The 23669-nt window shown below is 28.3% G+C and overlaps 1 protein-coding gene across 1 annotated transcript in view; it reads left to right on the plus strand.

The window, feature by feature from the left end:
* The first annotated feature begins 21951 nt into the window (after positions 1-21951).
* The window catches only part of LOC129959101 (delta and Notch-like epidermal growth factor-related receptor), a 435345-nt gene continuing 433627 nt past the window's right edge, over positions 21952-23669 (plus strand). Inside the window, exon 1 of the mRNA XM_056071913.1 lies at positions 21952-22045. The gene's annotated coding sequence lies outside the window, so the exon portion shown is untranslated. The remainder of the gene's footprint in view (positions 22046-23669) is intronic.

A 23669-nucleotide genomic window follows, 5' to 3' on the forward strand; every position in this document is an offset into this window, starting at 1 on the left:
ACTCTTGAATCTGTGAAATACTGCTTTTCCTCCATAGAATTTTGGTTTGATGTTAAATTATAGCAACTGTATTTGTTATTTAGAGAGCGTTTCCTTTAATTAACGGTAGTAGAAACACGACAGAATAAAAGAATAGAAAATTCAAGCGGAACATCAGCAAAGAGAGTGAGTACGTTCACCATTTCAGAGACTTATGGAGTCCTTTCAACAGCCGCAAATCAATTATCATGTGTAAATGTTTTATTTAAATCACTCATTTGTTAATTAGAGTAAAATAAGAACAATAGTAGTAAAAAAATTGGAGTCAAATTTCTAGATAGTACTGCTAGAGTACCTATCTAAATTACCATTATTCAGATATACCTAATTATTCAGAAAATGGTGAGGAATGCTATCCTTCAATTCTGGCAAATATGGGGTTCTCTTATTTCAGACTTAATCTTCCATGTAACCCCATAATGTGAAATTCCATACAATGATATGAGACTAGAGAAAATTTCCTGCTGTTCAAAAATTATAGATGCTTTCATTAATTTCATTCATGAATCATTTTTCTCTACAGAATTTTGGAATGATGCCAAATTTTAGCAACTTAATTTGTTATTTAAAATGTTGATGGATTTTTTTTTTAAATTTCTTGTTCCTAAAGATGAAATTTTATACAGTCTATTTCATTCATTTTCTTTGAAGCTAGTGAATTAAATTTTATATATTTGTAAATTCTCTATTACATTAATCTATTTCGATATTTTCAGAACTTAACTGTCAGTTAATATTTAATTAAATTAAATTTTGATTCCGTATTAGTGGCATCGTCAGATAATTTATTTAAGAAACAATTGCTATCACAATTGAAAAGATAAAACATTCAAATAAAAAAATGCCACAGTATACTACAATTGTAAAAGTGCATTTTTGAAACCTTTTTCAAGGAATTAAGTTCTAGTGACTGATGATACTGAATACCTGAATTAAAAGTTATCTGTTATCGTCCCAACATTACTTTAATTTCAAAGAATTTTTGAGTGTTAACGAAATGAAAACTACATAGTACTCATCTCTCGTTCAGTACTATTTACGGTTGAAGCTCAACACAAATAAATGTTCAACCTCCTTACTTAAGTGGTGCGAAGTTTAGACAGTAAACATTCTTTTGTTTCTGTACTAGACTTTCAAAAAGTATTCAATATAAAGTTGCGCATACATTTATATCCCAATTGCAATGTTTCAGAATCATAAAATTTGAGTGAATTTTAATATTATTGTTTTAAGTTAATAATAATCCTACTCTTAATTTGTTAACATTTAAGAATTGACAGTTATTGCGTAGCTAAATTCAATTCCAATTATCAAATAATGAAAATATGCCATTAATTATGAAAATTTTCGTTTATTCGATAATTTAAATTGAAACATTGATATAACATTTGGTTTAAATATTAGATTCATTTTGTTGTAAAATTTATGACCTTTTTTGTTTTGAAGTTTATCAATTAAAACTGATTTTACTTAAATTAATACATCTGTATGGTTTGAAGTGATTAATGAATATGCATGTAAATACCGGAAGTATATCATATAAGGTCTTTTATATTAATTCAAAAATTTGGAATGAAATATTATTCTGGATGATATTTCAAGAAATTCATGACAAAATTTCGATTCCAATGAACGTATTATCCTTGATACTTTGAAAACTGCGAGAACTATTCAAAAGTTTTTAAATAATTTTCTATTTTCCAAACCCACTTTTCACATAATTAAATAATCTTAATTGATATTTTATTTTTAATTTAAATCTGACTTCCTTTTCTAGCTTCTTGTAATTTTATTTGCATTTAAAGTTTAGCAATTATATAATAAATCATTCTTCAGTTCATAAGATTTTAAAACAGGAACTATTATTGGAATCAATGCAACTTATATAAAGGAGCCTTACTATCTATGTTTTTAAAATTTATTTCTTAAAGTTTCATCAACTAAGGAAGGATGACTTCTCCTGACAACTTGAAATCTTATAGATAAACACGCGTACAAGATGTGCCGAAAAGCTAATTAACACTTTTGAGAATAGTATAAGTGTAGGGAAATAGTAATTTTTGTAATAGAAATGGATTCGGAAACGCAAAGAAAGTGCCGTTATAGTTAAGATGTCTGTTGTTGAATTAAAGAAGTAAAACACAGTACCGAATTGAAAGATCAAAACAGATTTAATAGCGATTAAATTTCCTATAGCATAATAATCTGATTGTATAAATAACGGCATGCGAAGCATTTATTGCCTTAGACGACAAGTACTTTGGGCACTTTAATTACTTCAAAAGTCGGTAATTTATACTGTGTACAATTTGTCATTAAAGAAGTTGTTATGATACATGCGACTTCAATGTTTAATTGAACAATGGCTGATACAGTAAATTATAATAGTTGGTTTTTTTCTGTACTGTGATACGAAACTCATCAAAGACAGTTGACGTAAGATTTCTGGATATTTAACAGTTGATAACGATTGTGAAAAGCATTTCTTTCATGAGATAATTTTGCACTTTTATTTCTTCATTACCCATCTATTTAAGATAACCCAATTAATATTTCTTAAAAGTTTTATCCGCACAATTGAAATACATTCTGTCTTAAAAATAATTCAGGATTTACACACATTCATAAAAAAATTTTCTCTTCGCTATGCCAGCAATAAACTGAATAGACAGATATCGATATTTCATGCTATAAAACATATTGAAGAGAACTTGTAAGAAGTTTGAGAAAAACGCCCCCCCCCTTCAATTTATCCTATTGTTTCACAAACGCTATTAACTTCGTCCTCTTATTCATGAATTAAAATAAAAATCTTACCTTTTTTATACTTCTTACTGAAACACATTGAGAAGAATATTAGCGACTGAGAGGGAAAAGCGTAATTTATTATCGCTTGCATCTGTTAGGTATTTGAAAAGATATTAGAGATTCTTTTTTCAAATATGATCCATTTATAATTTTCTTAAAAAGTAAAGTAAAGAAGACCGAAGGATTACATTTTTATTTTTTTTTCAGATCTGTTATTCAGAAGATAACAGTTGCACTGAAGATTTTTCCAAGAAGCTTCGAATTCTCACTGTTGTAAGTTTGGTTTTTATTTCTTTATTTAATTTCTAAAGTTCTTACTTCGAAGATAAATAAATTGAATTTTTCATCAATTAGGTTATACTTTTGAATGCCACTGATGAAATAAAATAAATTAAGTGAAGTATTAGTTATTAATAATGTAAGATAGGAGTATATCAACTTATTTCAAGATATAAATATATTACTTTGAATTTTTAGAATAAGGTGAGAGATTATTTATCTTTAAATAAATATTTATCTTACATATTAATTTATTATAAATGAAATTATGAACTAACAATTTTCCTTGTATTTTAAGATAATTTATGAAAATTATTTTTTAATTTAAAAATATAAATTAGCAATATAGTAGTTTTTTAAACAAACAATTTTAAAATTGTTACTTTAGCGTAATATGTATATTTTAAATAAAACTTCTTAAAGGAGCTTTCATGTTGATAATTTAATGTAAAATTTTTTAAGAAACATATAAAAAGAATGAATTAAGTTAACGGAAGAATTATTTCTGACATTTTTACTTTCTTTACACTTAGCTTGAATTTTAGATGAATATCCAAACGACCCTGTATTATTTGATCAAAGGAACTATTATGGATGGTATAAGTGTACAAGGTACAATTTTAATATATATAATGTGGCAACATTATAATATATAAAAATTGAAGTACATTCTTTTAGTCACCTTTTTTGTGAAAATTTAAATAAGTTTGCAAAACTTTTAGCCACTGGAAGTTCATTTAATTTATTTAATTTAAATTTAATTTGATAAATTTATTCATTTAATTTAAAGTGAATTACTGTCATATATCTTCTCAATATATTTGACAGATTTTTTTTTTATTTAGCTCTCAAAAATATGAAAAAGGCATTTATTTAGGATTGATCTACATTCTTGTAATTCTACATTCTAGTAATTCTACATTCTAGTAATTCTACATTCTTGTAATTCTACATTCTTGTAATAAAATAGAAATAAGAAACTATTTTAAGATGTTATAAATTTGTTTTTTGAGACAATACGGTATTTTAAGGGGAAATTTGATTTATTTAAATAGACCTTATAAAATTTCTATGTCGGTTTTATAGCACTAAATGAGTGTTTTAACAAGAAGAAAAATGTCTTTATAATATTCCGACATTTAATTTATCTAAAAAATAATATCAGTATAATAAGGTTGAATTTGAGTTTCAAAAGATATTTTCCTTCAGTCTTGTGATTTATTTTATTAATACTTCCTTGCCGAATGTATATGTAAATTTTGTTATGTCTTTAAAAATTTATAAACAGGATGGTTATATAAAAATTTATAAACGGGATGGTTATATAAAAATTTATAAACAGGATGGTTCAATCATGGTTATAATTACAGTTTTACTTTCAAATGGTCATAATATAAAAACTACTGGACCAAATGTTATCAAACATGGTAATAGTTTAAATGAAGTTATGGGAATTTCTTTTCTGACAAAAAAAAATTCAAAAACTCACCACCAGGGAAGAAATGGAGCTGTATGCAATATTGTTAGGACATGAAGACATCGATTTAAAATGTGCTTAATCGTTTCTGAAACATGTTACAAAGCATGTTCAATGTGGCACCAACCATTTTCTGAAAGCAAGTTATATCGCATTACTGGATTCTCAACAGTAGCTCTTAGCATATCAGGAGGAATGTTACGCACATGTCAGTGCACAGTGCACCATAAATAGTGCTTTTGAGATAACATACATTGAACATGCTTTGTAGCACATTTCAGAAAGATAAAACACATTTTAAACCGGTTTCTTCATGCCCTATTTTGCTTAATAAGATACAGCGCCATTTCACCCCTGGTGGTGAGTTTTTGAACTTTTTTTCTTTTTGGCGAAAAAAGAAATTCCCATGACCTCCTTTAAATTATTGCCACGTTTGATAACATTTGGTCCTGTAGTTTTCCTTTTATGACCATTTGAAAATTGAACTTTAATTATAACTACACTGTATATTTGGACGTAATTAGTATTATAATAGACGAATTAGGAAGAAGTATATCATTACTATGTCATTAAATTATATTCTCTAATTCCCTATTTTAATTCTCTATTCAATCATTAACTTTAAAGTTTTTAATGATATTTAAAGTTATTTAAAATATTTTAAAAAGCTAAATAATTTAAAAGTCAAATATGATATTTATGAAATCGATAAAAATCTCTCTATAATCAAATCAGTGGAGATAGGCGCATGGCTTGTAGAAGAAATGTTTGTAATTTCTCAAAATCAGAAGATCATATATATGAAAGAATATTTCATTCTAGTGAAAATATATCACAAACGAAATGTTACTTTCCAAATCTCAAACACCCATCAGGTGAAATATACTAATTTATCTCAACGGATAAATGTATAAATTAAATAAATGATTTTATTCGGCAGTTCAATTTTCTCAAAAAACCGTAGAATATTCTCGCAGCTGGCAACTTGTAAGAAAAATAATTTATAACACTTAGAACAAAATTTGGAGCTGTATAGATCAGAACACTCGGAAGACTACGCAGGTCCATCAAGAACAAAAGACCGGGGCTACTCACAGAGGTTGGGGCTCTGTTCCATGATAACCCTGGAGACGTACACACGTCTCCAGGGTTACACACGCGGAACTGGCCAAGTTCAAGTGGGAGCAGCTCGACCATCCACCCTACAGCCCGAACATGTCGCCCTGCGATTTTCATGTGTTTGATCCCCTGAAAAAAATATCTGAAAGGGAAGCGCTTCAACTCGGAAGGCGAACTCAAGTGCTGGGTCTAAGTCGCGGCCACAGGAATTCTGGGAACGAGAAAACCCTTCGGCTCGTTAAAGAATGGGGTGGTTGTGCTCAGGCCTATGGTGTATACTTTGAATAAAGTCTTCATTTATACCCAAAGTGTCGTTTCGTTAATTTTCATTTGAGCACCCCTTGTAAATGAATTGCAAATTTTTTACATCAACCAAGGCAATTTGCCTGCCCGGAAGACTTAAGGACATAAGTTTATGGTGTAGAAACATATAACTCTAGATCTGACTTGTAGACTGTATTTTGACAATCTTCAGAAAATTATAAAATTTTTCCCTGCGAAATTTATTTTTCTGTTTCTGATAGGAATTTTAATTTATTAATCGGATAATAGTAATGAAAGCATTATTTTATAATTTAGGCAGGAATAGTGAGGATATCTCTTGAGAGAAGCTGCAGCAAATAAAAAATACTGGTATAGCAAGTGATAAGTAAGAATAATCAAAAAGATTCTTTAAAGTCAGATATGAGATAACACTACAATTTCTATTAAATATAGTGTCAGATATACATGAAGATAAGATTTCAGCGCCTCTAAATAATCAATATCAAGAATTAGGAATAGTCCCTACTGATGGCGATAGGAATGTAAGAGTGATATACTAAATAATAAACTTCTACTAGCTTCTCAAATATAGATGCAGATGTGCAATGCAGATGTGCTTTCACACTTAAGGCTAAGTGGGAATAGCAGAATATTTTATCATCTTCAAAACAGCCTAAGGATTTATAGTCCTGAAGGCGGTTTATTAGTTGCAACCTTAAGATCTGACTGTATTTGAGTTAAATATGCCTTTGTGAAATTCAAACACTCTTGGAAATGTCTGCCATCGACAATTATTTAGATAAACTTGCAATGCCTTACACGTAGTCATAATGCTTACAATTATTGCAACTTGTTGTTGTGTAAAACCTATTCCACATTTCAGAACTGAATTTAACTTTTTCACTTTAAGCTTGTGATCACTTAATAACAAAGCGAATATTCTGCGTTATATAATTTTATGTGTTGCAAAAGGAATTCATACTATAAACGGATTTCCTCACAAATATGTTTCCATTTGTTGGTATATAACTCACAAGTAGTATGATTACTAATACAAGTATGCATGAACTGGTAGTTATATTTAATAATGGGCAGATAATAAGTAGGTTTGAGATTTCAAGGACATTACGGCCGCTATTGTTCGACGTGCCTTTTGAAACGGAGAGTCGTGGTTTTGAGATTCGATTACACCGAAATCCATTGAGTAAGTGAATGTAAGGCAGGTTATATATGCAGTGTCAGACCTTCCACATTTATTGAGGTATAGATCTGTGGGGTGGGAGGTGAAAAATCATTGTCATACGTTCGAGATTCGTAATTACAGGTACAGTTTCAAAGTAGTTTTTGTGAAGCTTCCGGATGGATCTTTAATCTAATTAAACTAAAACATGCACACAAACTACAACTAATAATTTATAAACAGTTTTTCATTTCCTTTTATTTTCCTTATGTACAAGAAATAAAAAGGGAATGTTAATATAGATAAAAGCAATGAAGGTATATTACAGCAACAAAACTCAATAAATTTAATGTTTTTGATTTAAAAAAAGATCTAAAATAATGTAAAAGGACTGCAAAATAATTTTAGGAGCAAAGAATTTTGTCGAGTAATATCAATGCAAAACCCAAAATGGTCGCAATATTAAATGATATAAAATTGGTACCATGTTTTCCTTTCAGAAATAAGTGATGTTAAGAAAGAAAGAGGAGTAAAAAATTCAAAACGGTCTCTCAGGAAGCTATCGATATCAACTTAATATTAAAAGACATTTATTTTGCTTAATAATATTAAGAGAAATGTTCTAAAACTCATATATTTTCTTATTCACCATATAATCCAAAAAATTAACATATAGACACATAGGAAGTGCTCTAGTATAATACAGATTAAACTAAATTAAAATATAAAACTCTCTTATGGGTTTAATTGTATGAAAAATAAGTTTACCCGGAATTCTTGTATGTAAAAAACACAAAAATGAAAGTTTTAAAGTATCTTAGGAAACAAACACTTTTCTCTTTAATCTAAAAAATTACTACATAATCATCCCGTTTTCGGTTACAAGTATTTGCAAGCGCAATAAAACATTGTTTAGTTTGAAATCCGATGGCGCTTCGAAATGGGGAAAAAAGATAGCATGTCTCATTATAATGCAAGAATTTGTTTCTTTTTGCAAAATGCGTGATAAAAGCTGTTTTAGTCAGTTTTTACCGTAAACAAATCTTAATTTTTTTTTTGAAAACCCAAAGAATTTGTTTTATTGAATTTTGCTCTTTCAAAATAAAGGAATTTATAAAAAGTAAACTTACAATAAATAACTCACTACTTGGTATAAGAGTGCTTACAACATCACGGGTCAGTTCTGTTTCATGGAATTCAAAAACATAAATTGTTGACTACTAGTGGATTTTAAGTCTACTATTTATTATTATAAACGTCAGTAATAATTTAAAAAAAGGAAGTTTATAACTAAAGTTATTCACCATAGAAAATTTTTAGTAACAATTATGATAATATTTATTGTAATTTCATGATTATATTTTTTATTTAATTTGTGTAAAAACTTTTTCATAAAAAATTACTTGATGTAGCAAGAATGCTTATCTATATCTATATCTATACTTATAATAAAGCTCAATGTGTGTGTGTGTCTGTGTGTGTGTGTTGGCGCTCTACAGGCCAGGTCATTTGACATACAGCTACCAAATTTGGTACATGTATACCTTAGAGGTCGGGAATGTGCACCTGGGGTCCAGTTTTTTGAAATTTTAATTAGAATTTTAATTATTAATTAAAAACTAACTTTCCCGCCAAAAAAATCTTCCATTTTCCCCACCGCCAACTTTTCCGCCAAAATAATTTTCCATTTTCCCCAACGCCAAATGATTTAGGCTTTAGTTCTTTTTTTCTCCCAACAGTAATGAGGCTAGGGTTAAGATTTTTCGGCGGATTATTTCAAACGATTCTGTTTATTTTCTTAATGTTTTATGCATTTAAAATTAAACATTGTTAATTAATCCATGTTTCAGATTCATTCTGAAGTACTTTTGAATTAAAATAACACAGAATAAAGGAAATTAAAAATGTATAATCTGCATAGCGTTACCCCAACTGGCGTAGAAAAATTCGCGCATTTGCGTTACCGTAATAGGCGAAGAAAATTCACGCATGCGCACTGTGTTCTGATTGTTGGCATGGCAACCATTAACAACGGACGATTTAAATTACTTTTAGGTTAGTTGTATGCTTTTGTAAGTAAATTGTATTTATGTTAGTTATATATTTTTTTGTATATGCTTATAGTTTTAAGTACATCGTTTTTTAAGTAGTTTTTTTTAACCTGTTTTCAATGATTTAAATTATTTTTAGGCTAATTGCATGCTTTTGTAATTAAATTGTATTTATGTTAGTTATATATTTTTTGATATATGCTTATAGTTTTAAGTACATCGTTTTTTAAGTAGTTTTTTTAAACCTGTTTTCGACCGATTATTTTAAACGATTCATTTTATTTTCTTAGTGTTTGATGCATTTAAAATGAAACATTGTTAATGAATCGATCCGTTCATGATGAATCTGAGAAAATTTTGTTGACAAATTCTTGAGATATTATATAAATTAAAAAAGATATTCTTTAGTGCCCATAAAGTTTAAACGCTCAGTGACTCTATTATCAGTAATCATATTATTAAAAAAAATGCTTTGTTTCAGTAAAAAATATTATTATATTAATTGCAGATTAATCCTTTACACTTTAATTTAAAGCATAAATTCTACGAGGGGTAACAGAAAATTAGAGAGATACATATCACGTTATGACTGAAGGCCTTTATAATATTATGAGTGAATTATATGACTATCAAAATTTGAAGTTTTAAAATATTTTGCTGAAGAATCTATTAAAGTTGGAATTGCATAAAATATTTAATTATTAAAATTTTAACGAACATTAAGATTGGCGAACCGGCTGGTCGCCAAAGGCGGCTAGTTTATAATAAAATTACTAGGAAAACAAGGAAATTCAATTTGAAATTTTTCTTAACGTTGAATAAATTTGTAACAATATTTAAAATGGAATTTAAAAAATGCTTTACAATAATACTAAACAAAGTTTGGATGAAAAGATAGAAGCAATGACACATAGATTTCATCCAAATTATTGAAAGAACTTTTCCTTTCTAGATATTTCTAGAATTTCTACAGATAGATTAATTTTAAGCGAGGTATCTTATAGAGTAGAATCTATTTGACAAAGGTTAAATTTGTTTTGTTGTAAAAATAGTGATCACTTGAAATTATAAATTATTATAAGTAAAATAGGCGAATAACATAATGGTGATTGAAAAAAATTCATCCATACAGTTCTTTCAATTTATAATAGAGATCCTTAAGAGATCAAAATTTTTATGTGAAAAAGCAAATCAACAATGTTATATCAAAAAATATTGAGCACTCAAATATAGTGATCATTTGTAAGATAAGATTCCTTCTTCCACATCATAGAAATAGGAAATGGAATTAAATGATTGCCTTTAGTTCGCAGCCATATGAAATATTTCTTGAAACTGTGATCCAGCACTTGAAACTGTGATCCAGCACTTGAAATCCATTTCAAATCCAAAATAGAAAGGATACTGTGAAGCCAGCAATTGCACAACGGAATCTATAAATCTATATCCAGTAATTTTATCCTTTACATCAAGTAATATATTAATATTATAAAATACTTTTGTAAAAATATTATCTTATTGCGATTTTCAGGAGCCTTCAAAGAATATATAAACGGAACTACAGTGTTCTAGGAGCAACATTGAACTCTCAAATAGGACAGACGTGAAGGGAAATCGAAAGGGAGAAGAATGAAGTATTGCTCATTTATGAATGTTTTCCGAAACTATAATTATGGTAATGGAATACATAAACTTTTTCCTACTTTAATTAAATAATTTAAATTTTTGATAATAGCTTTACTAACATTAAAATATTGATAACAGTTTTGCTCAAAATTAAGTACATCAAATAATATTAAATATAGAAAACAATCGAAAGATTCTTATAGTTATAGTTATATCAAAATGTCTTATGTGTATTTCTGAAAAGATTTTAATGACGCCAAGCATTTGTATCGATTAACTACATCAGCTTTAAATTCGTTATATACAACATGTGATTGTTTAATTTGTCCCAAAATGGTTCCAGTTGTTACATCAGAAAATCATATGATAAATTTTCCTGCATACGAATTTTAACGAAGAATGTTTTAACATTACAGCGACGATATGCTTTAATTTAATGGAATGGAAATAAGATTAGAAAAACATTAATGATGTATTTTTTTTTCTTTTCTTTGTTTTTAGAATGGTGTCCTATTTTGAAGTTATGCATTGGCAACTGGCATAGATCGAAACTCTTCAAGACCTAAATTTACACTCACCTTCCTTATCATGCCGAGACTGAATATAAATTAGTCTCGAATGAAAGGTGTGTCTCAAGTGGAGTCTCACTACAGACACAGTTCCTCGATGAAACAGTCACAGATACTTCTCGAGAATTTATCTGTCTTACGTGTGACTCTTAAACTCGTCTGCCATTAGCATTTGACAAAAGCAGCTACCGTAAAACATCTCGTTGATTATTATTGATTTTGTAATAAATTAGGTGCTAAATAGTTGTTCATTTGTTTAAGAAATTAATAGTTGAAAATCTTTAAAATTTTTCCCTAGTGGAAAATTATAATGTGGTATATTGCATTTAGCAGCACAAGATATATTTTGCTGGCGTCCTGGCATAGAGGTAGCGCGTCTTCCCCTTGATCTGGGCATCCTGGGTTCGAGTCCTGGTTTTGGGCATGGTTGTTCTTCCGTTGTTCTATCTGTGAGATGTGTGAATGTGCCCTCCTGTAAAAAGGGGTTGTAAAAGCGAATGTGTGATGCTTGAGTAACAAAGTGTCCTCTCGGCATTAGTTGGCGCTACTAAAAAAACAAGAGGCGCTCCCCCACCGGCTTAAAATCGCAGTTTTCATAACAGCGGGCTTGTCCAGGACAAGTGCCATAAGAAACAACAACAGAAATTAATAGCAGAAAATCTTTGAAATTTTACACTAGTGGAAAATTATAATGTGGTATTATGCATTTAACAGAACAAGATATATTTTAGAAATTTTTTACGATAATTTGGTTTAGATTTTTTTCTTGTATTATCGTACTAAAAATGCATCCCGTTTCTGAAAATCGATTATTGGGTTTTTAAATCGTAATAAGTAGCTATTCATCACTAATTGTATGCAGAGCTGCACAATTAGTTTTAGTATTGTTCATGTCTTTATAAAGATAATTCGACTAATACTATTATAGCTTTTCCTCACTATTTACGTGAAAATAAAAGGAAAATGAGCTGCACAATTAGTTTTAGTATTGTTTATGTCTTTATAAAGATAATTCGACTAATACTATTATGGCTTTTCCTCACTATTTACGTGAAAATAAAAGGAAAATGATCTGCACAATTAGTTTTAGTATTGTTTATGTTTTTATAAAGATAATTCTAATAATACTATTATAGCTTTTCCTCACTATTTACGTGAAAATAAAAGGAAAATGAGCTGCACAATTAGTTTTAGTATTGTTTATGTCTTTATAAAGATAATTCGACTAATACTATTATAGCTTTTCCTCACTATTTACGTGAAAATAAAAGGAAAATGATCTGCACAATTAGTTTTAGTATTGTTTATGTTTTTATAAAGATAATTCTAATAATACTATTATAGCCTTTCTCACTATTTACGTGAAAATAAAAGAACATTGAGGTCCACAATCAGTTTTTGAAGCAATCTTGTTTATGTTTTTATAAAGATAATCTGAGTGAAACTTCAAAAGAAAAGGAAATGTCATAACTTTTGATCACTCCTTTATCAGCAACTTTCTAAATGCAAGTTTCTCCGACAACTATTCATCTGACATAACTTTCCCAAATTCATCTCACACACTTGATTCGTGATTCAATTAACTCCACACTGTCTCGAAACTAAAATGAACCGAAGCATCCACGAATCTATCCGTTTCACATTAAAAACAAAATCAATAAAAGCAAGTGAAAAATCTTTTGTCCTTTGTTTGGGTGCCGAACTAGTTAGTTTCCCATCATTAAATGTGTTCGACTCTATTGAAGAGAATAATCGTCGAATTTTAAACATGGTAACATGGGCTTGTTGAGAAGGTCTGACTAGAAAACTGAATATTTCGAGATACTTGTTCATGTGACTTCCAGTTTCTTCGACAGTTAATGTGTAGTGTAGCTCCATTAAGCATAACAGGTGTGAATAATGAGATAAGGAAAATTATGTCAAGTTTATACGCTTTCAGTAAGACAAGTATATTCGAAGTACTCACTTCATACAAAAGTTTCTTCCTGTGACCTAAATGAATAGTTTGGGTTTTTTTTCCGGAATTACCTGCCAACCCCAAACACTGCGAAGATTATTTATTTCTCATTAGATAATGTCTGATGCTCATTGTGTAATCTTTATCACTCACAATTAATTCAACATATTTTTATAGAGGAAAGGAGCATTTTTTAGGAATTTAGCATTTAAAATAGTGAAATAATTTTATTTCCTAGCAATGCCAAACGAAAAGGAGACTACTATATTGTTGTCCATCTGAAGAGGTATTTCATTCAGAAAAATATTTTTTATAGATTCAAAACTATACAATTCTGGCATATGCTAGTAGCAAATAATTTTAATAAGTTGAGAATTCGATTGATTTGAATCAATTCCATTTGTTGACCGAGCTAGCATGGTGAAATTTTGTGAGCTGCTAGATTAAGAAACATAATAAGTAAAATAAAATAATCAGAATGAAACAGAAAAAGTTAAAGAATTTACTATAGTTATATTTATTATTCTAAATAATTCATATTTTATTTGAAATTAAGAACTCTGTTCGTATAGTTTAGTATTTGACAAATTTTAGGAGAATGGGTTTTAAATTTCACCATAATTAATTTTCATTATTTTTTAATTAAAAGCTTCATCATAACTAATATTAATTTTGTAATCATGTCTTTGAGTAATAAACGTTTTTGAATATATCACCTTTTAGTCAACCAATTCCACTTGGTGAAGGTTTCTTCATTCCTGAAATCCAAATGAATTTCGCATCAATCCAGAGAATAACTAAGCTTCAATTTCATGTGGTGCTCAAAGGACTTTTGCATCTAGTGATAAACTTGATGACGATATTCCTATACAACAATCAAGTTTTAATGAGAACTTAATAATATTAAAAGATATTTCAAGCTATTTGTGTCAAGATTTAGAGAACTGAATTTTCTCCAGAAAGTAACCAAGGGATTTCGTTTCGATTTGTAAATACAAAAACAAGCAATAAAATGGGAAAAATAAATGCCAATACATCAGCTGGGAATCAAATTAATTTTTTTTTGGTCTGATATCAGTGGCTTAGTGATGATTTTAGAATAGAATATGACCCTTTGAAATTGCTGCTATTTACATTCTCGCCCAAGAGAGTCTCAAGATAGAACCGATGGGAAAAAGTATTCATTCATTTCAGGCTATCTTTATGAATTAAGTTTATGAAACTTTGATGAATCGACTTTAATATAATAAATACGGTTGATATATTTGTGGTTCAAAAATATAATTCATCTTACGGGTCTTCAATTAGGACATATGAAATATAGCTGTTATTTATGTGACTTGGAGAGTCAAAACTTACATTACATTAAAAAAATAATGGCCTGCAGAGAAAGCATTATAGTTTTGAAAAAAAAGGCAAAAAGTCTATAATTAGTGCTGGCAAAAAATCATTCTACTAAACTTGTTGCTAAATTGTGATTTTATGAAAATTATTTGAAATCACAGAAAAGAATAAATCATCATTTAAGGACTTAACATATTCCCAGCAAACAGTTAGTTTAAATTTACAGAGGAAATTTTCATTTGCCAACCGAATTGTTACCTCTTTGAGAATGTAAATTTTGGCAGTTACTCAGATGAAAGGAGAAAGAAGCTAGGAATCTTTTCTTATAGTGTGAGATAATTTATTTTGAAATGTGAAATCAAAGGTCAATAAGATTAGTGAATGCCAAGTTCTCTGCAAACAGAAACGAGATAGTCGATGCATCTAACATTTATTTCTTGCAGTGTCATTTGAATTTCTAATTTGAAACCAGATTTCCATTGCGGAAGGTGGGCGCTTTCACCAGAACATTGTACCAGTAGATGAAAGACACCTAGGACAGTGGTTTACTACAATTTTATAATAACTACAAATCAGACAATTTTTAATGATGACTGAAAAAAATGAATAAATGACAGTCCGAGAAACCCAGCAAGTAAAATGGAGTGAATAATTTCGTGCGTTTGTTAATATATTATTTCCTATCAAAAACATTTAATATTTTAAAATGGTAGTTAATTTTAAATTTTCACTATTAAATACCAGTTCAGTGACACAAAATGAGTATTAAAAGTCTAATTTAATCTTAAATTCTTATCAAAATTTATTGTTTATTGTAATTAAAATTTTCAACCTTTAGAACTTTAATAAAGGTGGTCTTTAAATGCTTTTTAAATTTGTATAAATTTATTCTTGGGAAGAAAATTGACGGCGTTTACATAAATAAATGGTATTCCTTATTTCCGTCAATATGCGATTAAGTTCCGCTTTATGCTAACTTATTATTTGCCTTAATTTACCTCAGAAAATGCATTAAACGTATACAACAACAGCTATCATTAAAATCCTTACTTTTGTTATTTCTAGTTGGTTTAAGTTTAAATCATAGTAATAATAAGCAAAGAAACACACAAGAACATTTTGAGCTAAGTTATTTTTGAACCCAAATACCTTTAGAGTAATTCAAAATTTGAATTAAAAATTGACAAAATATGAATCGATCGCTTGCACTCATAAATAATTATTGTTTGTTACAGTTTAAATGAGTACAAATTAAGTTGATTATATAGCAATTAATTGGAATGCAATGTAATGAACTCAATTGTATCCATAACATTAAAGATTCCCAATAAGATTTAATATAATATTTAATTACACAAAAAGAGCAAATTAAATGTCGTATAATTAAGCGATACATTAAATGGCTTATTTGAAACTAAAATCATTTGTTTGGAGAAGCAAACAAGTTTAAATAATAAAACGTGAATCCTCTAAAGTCTCATAGTTTGAATTAGAATTCACCACTAAAGTAATTTGAGATAAATGTTTAAAGATTTAAAACTCAATTTCTGCACTTTTGTCTTTTCAATCTCTTACAATAAATTTATAATATTTGGAGATTTGTTCAATGAAGATTTTCATTTCATTATGTCTTTCATGAGTGCAATCTTTGTTTGAATTCTTGAAAAATCGAAAATGTTCCTTTCATTTGATGAATTATTTTCAGCAAGAGTATTATTTTGATTTTAAATGAACATTTTTAATGATTTTTTTAATTGTATTGAAATATATCTTTTCCACTTAAATTTTCACTTATTTAAACAATGAATGTGCGTGTGTTGACGCTTTACATACAAGACCGTTTGATTCAGAGCTCTAAACTAGGCGCATGTATGCTTTGGAAAGTAGGAATGTACACCTTAATTAAAGAAAAATTAAGCTGAATTTTGAAAATTTCAGCAAAAATTCCTTGAAATATTACTGTACAAAAATTTTTACGCCGTTTCAAAATTCAGAAAATCATCTTTTTAATGGTATCAATTAAATAATTATGCAATTTTTTTTCCTGATTTTTGACAATTTTTTAAATATTTTTTTTTCTGATTTATAACAGATTACACTATTGACTTGAACTTCAGACTATTTTCAGTGTTTCATAAAATATTTAACCGCGAGAGTTTTTACCATTGTTGAAAGTTAAGAAAGAAGGATTCTTATTAACATTTGTGTATTTGAATAGATAAACACTTCATTTATTTTCAGCTTCTAACTATTTAATAAACAATATTTACAGCCTTGTCAGAAAGACATATTTATGTAGCTGAAACATATGTATAGTAGAAAAACGCAAAATCATAAAGTGTAATTCAAATCCACTTGATATAAAGTTTGTTAATAGAAATTGAATTTTGCAGCCTGCAATAAACGTTTGTTTTGGTATTTAATAATGAAAATTAAAATATAATCTTTCGCTTGATAGAAGTTTAAAAATGTTCCCATATGAATGCTTTGAATTGAGAAAATATTTTATTAGAGAGTTTTTGAAAAGCAATTTCCAAGGGGAACTAAATGAGACGGGTTTCTAAATATATTTTAGGTTGATTGAAAATTATTCAAAATAAGTATTTCACATATTTATTTTAGAAGTTTAAAAGAAAATTATTGAATATATTTCAAACGGCAAATTTGTAGATTTGAATATTTTACGAATATTTATGTTATTTCTAAAGAATTACTTATCATAAAAATTTATTATTGTGAAATATTGAAGGATATTTCTTTTCCTCATAGAAAAATTATTTGTTTTGCTGACAAGTCATTAGTACTGTGATTCAAAATATATATCCACCAAAATATTGTGGAGGTATTGCAAATTTTATGATTAAATAATTATTTTTAAGAATATCTTTCGGTTGGAAACATTTTATTAATTCTTGAATTTATCTATAATTTTTGTGATTGCTTCTTATTCTTAATTCAAAACAACTTTAGCAAAATATCCGTAGTGTGTATATATGGTATGTGTATCCATCCAAAATTTGTATATGTGTTTATAAATTTATATTAATCATATTGAGAGTTTTCTTCTTTTATTTTTGAATATTTATACATAAAATTGGATTACGTTTAGTTTATTGCAGTGATGTTTCTTCGTTTTGTTTCTGGCAAAAAGAATTTAGAGACATAGAGCAGGATTATTATTTCCTGTATTTTTCCTACTGAAACTTTTTTGGGAAAGGAAAAGTGGATCTAGTAACAGAAAAATGGATTTATCCACATAATCCAAAGAGCCAAACTCTGACTCAAGAATAACATTTCAGATACCATGGCAGTTAATATTGGGAATCTATTCAGAACTAATAGGCTAATCTAGCAACACAAGTTTATCAAAGCGGGAAGCTTTTATCCTAATCCGCAGAGCTGTGATCCATTATTAATGGCAATTAATATAAATCCATTCAGGATTTGAGTCGAAATTAACACTGACCATGGAAATTCGGATATGTGAGATTATTATAAATAATAAGCAATATAAAAGATTATTATACTTTTGCCCGTTACTATATTTTTCCATGGTCTTTATACATGACAGCATAGTAATTTTTTAGCATATTTGCCTTATTTTCGCGATAAAATTATTCTAACTGTATATAGTTGAGTTTCATCAGTAATATTTCATTCCAGCATTAAATTGCATTTCATCTCTTTTTTGAGATCTCATCTCTGAGTTTCAACTTATCAATAATCTGGAAAAAAAAAGAAATGATGGCCGTAAAATTTTCACATCGGCGATTTTTTAAAATTTTATTCAGTACTATGAAACTAACGAAATAATTTAGTCGGATGTTAGAAAGAAAAGAAAGTAGAGATGAAATAAGCTGTTCAACAACAATTATATATAATAAAGGTATATAAAGAATATAATTTCCTACCAAGAAAGCCCATTTGGTAATTATCTGGATAAAAATGAATGAAGCATAGAAAAAAAAATGCCATTTGTTTCTTGTATCTTTCGTTCTTTCAAATTAATCCCCATTTCAGAAAGTATACCATGATTTTTGCCCATGAATTTTCAGTCTGTACACCAAACTCACACTAAATACCAACAAGAGGACGTTTAGACTTTGCAGATTTGATATGCACCAGATGCACCAGAAAACACACGCTGCTGGTCTCAAATGCCAAATGATTTTGGGCAACGATTCTTTGGTAAACTAGAAAACGAGCCCCCCCGCCATGCTTAAGCATCAGGAGTAATATGAATATCAAACCGACACAACAGGCACTGAAGATGGCCTCTGCGCTTGCAATTAAATAATATAATTGGAAAAAAAACTACAAAGATCCCAAAAATGTTTCAATAGCCAATATTTCAGTAAGTTTTGAAAAAAATTCAACGCATATTTGACATTATAAAATATGAGAGTCATCTTTAAAGATTATAACTAAGATCCTATGTCTAAATGAAAAATACTATGAAAATAGTTCCATTTATATTTTCGCATAGCAGCCTTTTTATTTAACTACATGTCTTTTTTTTTCAAACTCGACTTTTCATCTTAAAAACTAAAATAACTTCTGGTTCCTGATTAATTACTTAAAGATAAACGTTTTCGACGGCTATAATGAGTTTCCATTCATTTTTACTTCAGGGTTTCATAAATATAATGAAGACTTAAAGGTGGAAAAAAATGATATCAACTTCCACAGCAGTTTTCTTTGATGGAATCTCCTCGACAACTATTTCCCTAAAATAACTTTTCACAACTCATCTCGATACTTGATTTGTGATCCAATATATTCAACACTGTCCCGCAACTAAAACGATCAGAGGCATTCATGCACCCTCCCTGTTTTACATCAAGAACAAAATCAACGAAGGTAAGTGAAAGGTCTTTTGTTCTTCGGCCGGATGCCGAAGTAATTAGTTTTCCCATCGTTAATTACGCACGATCCTGCTGAGAGAATAACCGTTCAAGCCTGATAATCATCCTGTAGTTTAAACATGGTGACTCGGCTTCCTACAGAAGCTCTTAGTACTCATAGTCAGAGAGCTGAATACTTTCAGACACACGTTCAGCTGACTTCCATTTACTTTGATCTCTAATGGATAATGCAGACTCACTCAGCATTAGAAATGAGATAATAGCAATTATATTAGGTATTCAGGTTTTCACCGAGAATTATTTAAGTGGAGAAACGCGCCTCTATGAATTCCTTTTGGTGAGAAAATGGAGGTATTATAAGTTTCTTTCTGCAAAGAAAGTAACTATTAGTTTCTCACTGCAAGGAATGCAACAATATGTTTCTCTAACTATCTTGATAGATATTTCGATGTATATTAAAACTTTAGATGTAATATAGGATGCCGTTTCTATAAGGTGACAAAAGCTGTGCTTTATAGAGCTTCCATTAGTTCTATTAACGTGCTTGATTCAACAATCTTTAAATTTCCTGTTATCATATGCCCTTTGTCAACATTAATAAAATCTTTATAATTTTCTTTGTTACTTTACAATCTGCCTTATCTTATCTAATTTTTTACTATATTAATTATAATTACAAATTCGTTTCCTTAAAGTTGTTGAAGATCTAAAAACTATTGAAACAGCTGCATTATCCTTTAGAGGAAAAACATTCTTCGCTGTTGTGCACAATTTCCGGGTTTCAAAAACTAATATCTTAAAATCTGACAGCACAAAACACTTTATTAAAGATATTTTTATTTTTAAATAATACGTTTTTTTTTCATAAATTGTGTTTAAATTTTATTAGATCTAAAATTATAAACCTAGTGAAAAAAATTCAAATTTTAAATTTACAAATTTATTATTAATAAACTAATTAATTTTATCTTTCCTAAGGCCAAAAATATGTTGTTTTTTTAATTTTAAGAGAGTTATCACTATTATGTTCAAGATTGCAATATTTTTGAAGTTCCTAAAATATAATATCATAATAACTGCCTCTTCCTTTACTTATCTTAAGTTTTTTTACTATAGCTTTCTTTATCCAAAAAGTCTTTAAAAACGTTAAAGGTCATAAACGTTTTAAGTTTTTAATAGCAGATATATCACTATTTATTCTTTAGCTTAGTTCAGTACTGGTTTGTCCTACATAATTCAATTCATATTTCTTTCATTGTATCAAATAAATAAGAATTTTACTTTTACAAATCACATCCAAATTTTATTTTCCATTTTTTAATCTGTTTTTTTCCAGCTAAAGGGCAAGTTTTACATTTATTGTTACCGCATAGTTGATATTTTCATAATTTTTTGAATAAAATTTTTGTGCAATTTTTTGTTCCTAAATACCCCAAGCACAAAGCTATCCGCACTGCCTATTGGTAAAGAGGGCGCGACGGACCATGCGCAGTGAAAATTATTTTATAGACCTGTGCGCAGTTTTATTTGATAAATACTTGATTAAAAAAAAACTTTCTTTTTATCTCAACAAACCAGGATTTTCGGTTCCTTATCCAAAAGAGAAGTAAGTTCTGAATTATTTTAAACTTTTCCAATTATATAAATTTAAAATATGTGAATTAAATTATGTAAATTTAATTTTTCATAAAATTATCTTTCTAACGATATTATTTTTTATATGGGAACAGCTTTTTTCACGTGCAATAGCTAATATTTTTCTACATCTCTATGAGAAAAAAATAATGAAACAAATTTTAATAAATCGTTTTATATATTGATGATTTACTTTTGTTCAACATAGATAATTCTAATATTATAATTAATTGTTATCCAAAATAATTAAATTTAACTGAAACTAACCAAAATCAATGGAAAGCTACTTATTTGGATTTAAAAATGGAAACTTAAAATGGTAAAACTTTGATAGATATTTACAATAAAAAGATTGAGTTTGAATTCAAAATAATTAAGTTAAATAATTACCATTCTAATTTAAACTCTAAAATTTTTGAAAATCTGATTTTCTCACAATTTAATTGGATTTAAAAAATGGTTGTATTGAGTTGTATTTCTTATATTGAGGCAATAAACAATCTCATTAAAAACTAACCTTTTAATCATTTTCCTAAAAACTATTGCAACATATTAATTTTAATAGAGAAAGGCCTATGTATATTCTAACAGTTGAAGATATGCTTTCTAGTTTACCCTCTTAAGATTTTATTTAAACTTAATAGATGGCGTTGAAATCGTTCAATTTAAGTCATATGACGACGATGTGCTTTGAAATGACATTGTAGGCGTTTCCAGCATCAAGCGCGGGAAAGTTCAAATTTGATAGTTACACCTGTCTTCAGGAGCTAAGTTTAGTTTTTCTCCTTATAATTTATTACAGATCCTTTTCGAGGACATTTACATTCAACTGGTATGTTTTCTTTACATTTATCCTTGATTTTCAAGCTTCATATTTATTAGTTTTATGGTTTAAGGCTTATCTCTTGTCTTATAGTATTTTGCTATGGTTGTATTCAGCTTATATGTTTAGATTTGGATTTCATGTTTTGGAATAATTTGTTTACTGAAGTAGTATTTTGATTTTAATGCCACTGTTTTGTATATACTAATTCTTGTCTTCAAAAAACCTCAATTTCTTGGGATTTTCGGATCTCGATCTGTCAATACTAGTGCGAAAGTTAAATCCCTCGCAATAAAAATCTTTGGTTTGAGGGGTGACCCTTGATAAAGTCTTGAGACCGGATTCATCATTTCTTTCATTTTTTATTCCATTTATGCAATTTAAACCTAAGGTTAATTTTAATTCTAATTTGGTTAATTTTATTTGTTTTAGATTTAACAGCAACGGCGCGTTCTAAATACAATGAAACTTTTAAAATTTTTGACTCACAAAATGCTTTTTTTATAAGTTAGTTTCATAAATTTTGCTTTTAACTTTATGGTTTGTATTTTCTTAATATTTTCATGCATATTTTATAGATGCGAATCTAAAAAAATACTTATAAAATATATTTTGATAAGTAAATGTATTTAATAAAGTGTGAACTCAATTACCAAGATTAAATTTCTATGCATTAGCAAGATGAGCTGTTAAATAAAAACAAAGAAGCAATATTCTGTTTAATAAATACAATTGTACAATAAGCTGTACACAGATTCATTTCTTTTAATTTGATCATTGCTTATCCATACTTTTGTTGTTACTGATGACAAATTGCCTTTTGATTAACTTTCAAACCTTTATTACATTCACGATTTTTACATTTTATTTTGAATCTGCATTTTAGTACTAATTTATTTTTAAGACTACGCCCTGGTCTAAAGGTTCGCGATTCATTCATAATGCACATAATTCTTTTCAAACTGATTGTAAGTTGATTATACTTGAGGAAGCACTCATTTACATCCTATAACAAAGATATGCTTGATTCCAACGGATTAAAAGTCCCAGAAATAGTCGATCTTTTGGTGAAATCTGGTTTTGAATCCATGATTCCATAACCCCAAAATTGAAACATGGGAAATTTTGATGATTATTGTAAAAATGGAAGTTTTGCTTTTTATATTTTCGATTCATGACGAAATGTATAAATTTAACCATAATTCAAATAAATAACTCAACTGGCTTATTATTTTCATATAGAAAATAAAATTTTCTTTCAAATGAAGTCACTATTTAAAGTCGATGACATCCAAAATCCTTTAAAACAAATCGGTTACTTAAATATGATCACAGTCAGAATCTTGGAATGATTAGTAAATTAAATAACATAGAAATACTTATAAAGACAATGATATGTATGCAGTGAACGCAAAATGTAAAGGAGTAGAGGCTATTTCCTAGGTATAATATTCTTGGATATCAATATTATCTAGAATGCACACTTTAACCTGTAATAACTAAATACTAAATGAGGCATTTTTTTCATCCGAAAGCACTGTTAAGTAAAGAAAGAAAAGAATTATATTAAAAACAAATTCGATAAACAATTTACCGAAATTATTAAATTGCACGTCTTAACCTTTAACTAAAT

This window comes from Argiope bruennichi, chromosome X1, assembly GCF_947563725.1.
Source record: "Argiope bruennichi chromosome X1, qqArgBrue1.1, whole genome shotgun sequence".
NCBI lineage: Eukaryota > Metazoa > Arthropoda > Arachnida > Araneae > Araneidae > Argiope > Argiope bruennichi.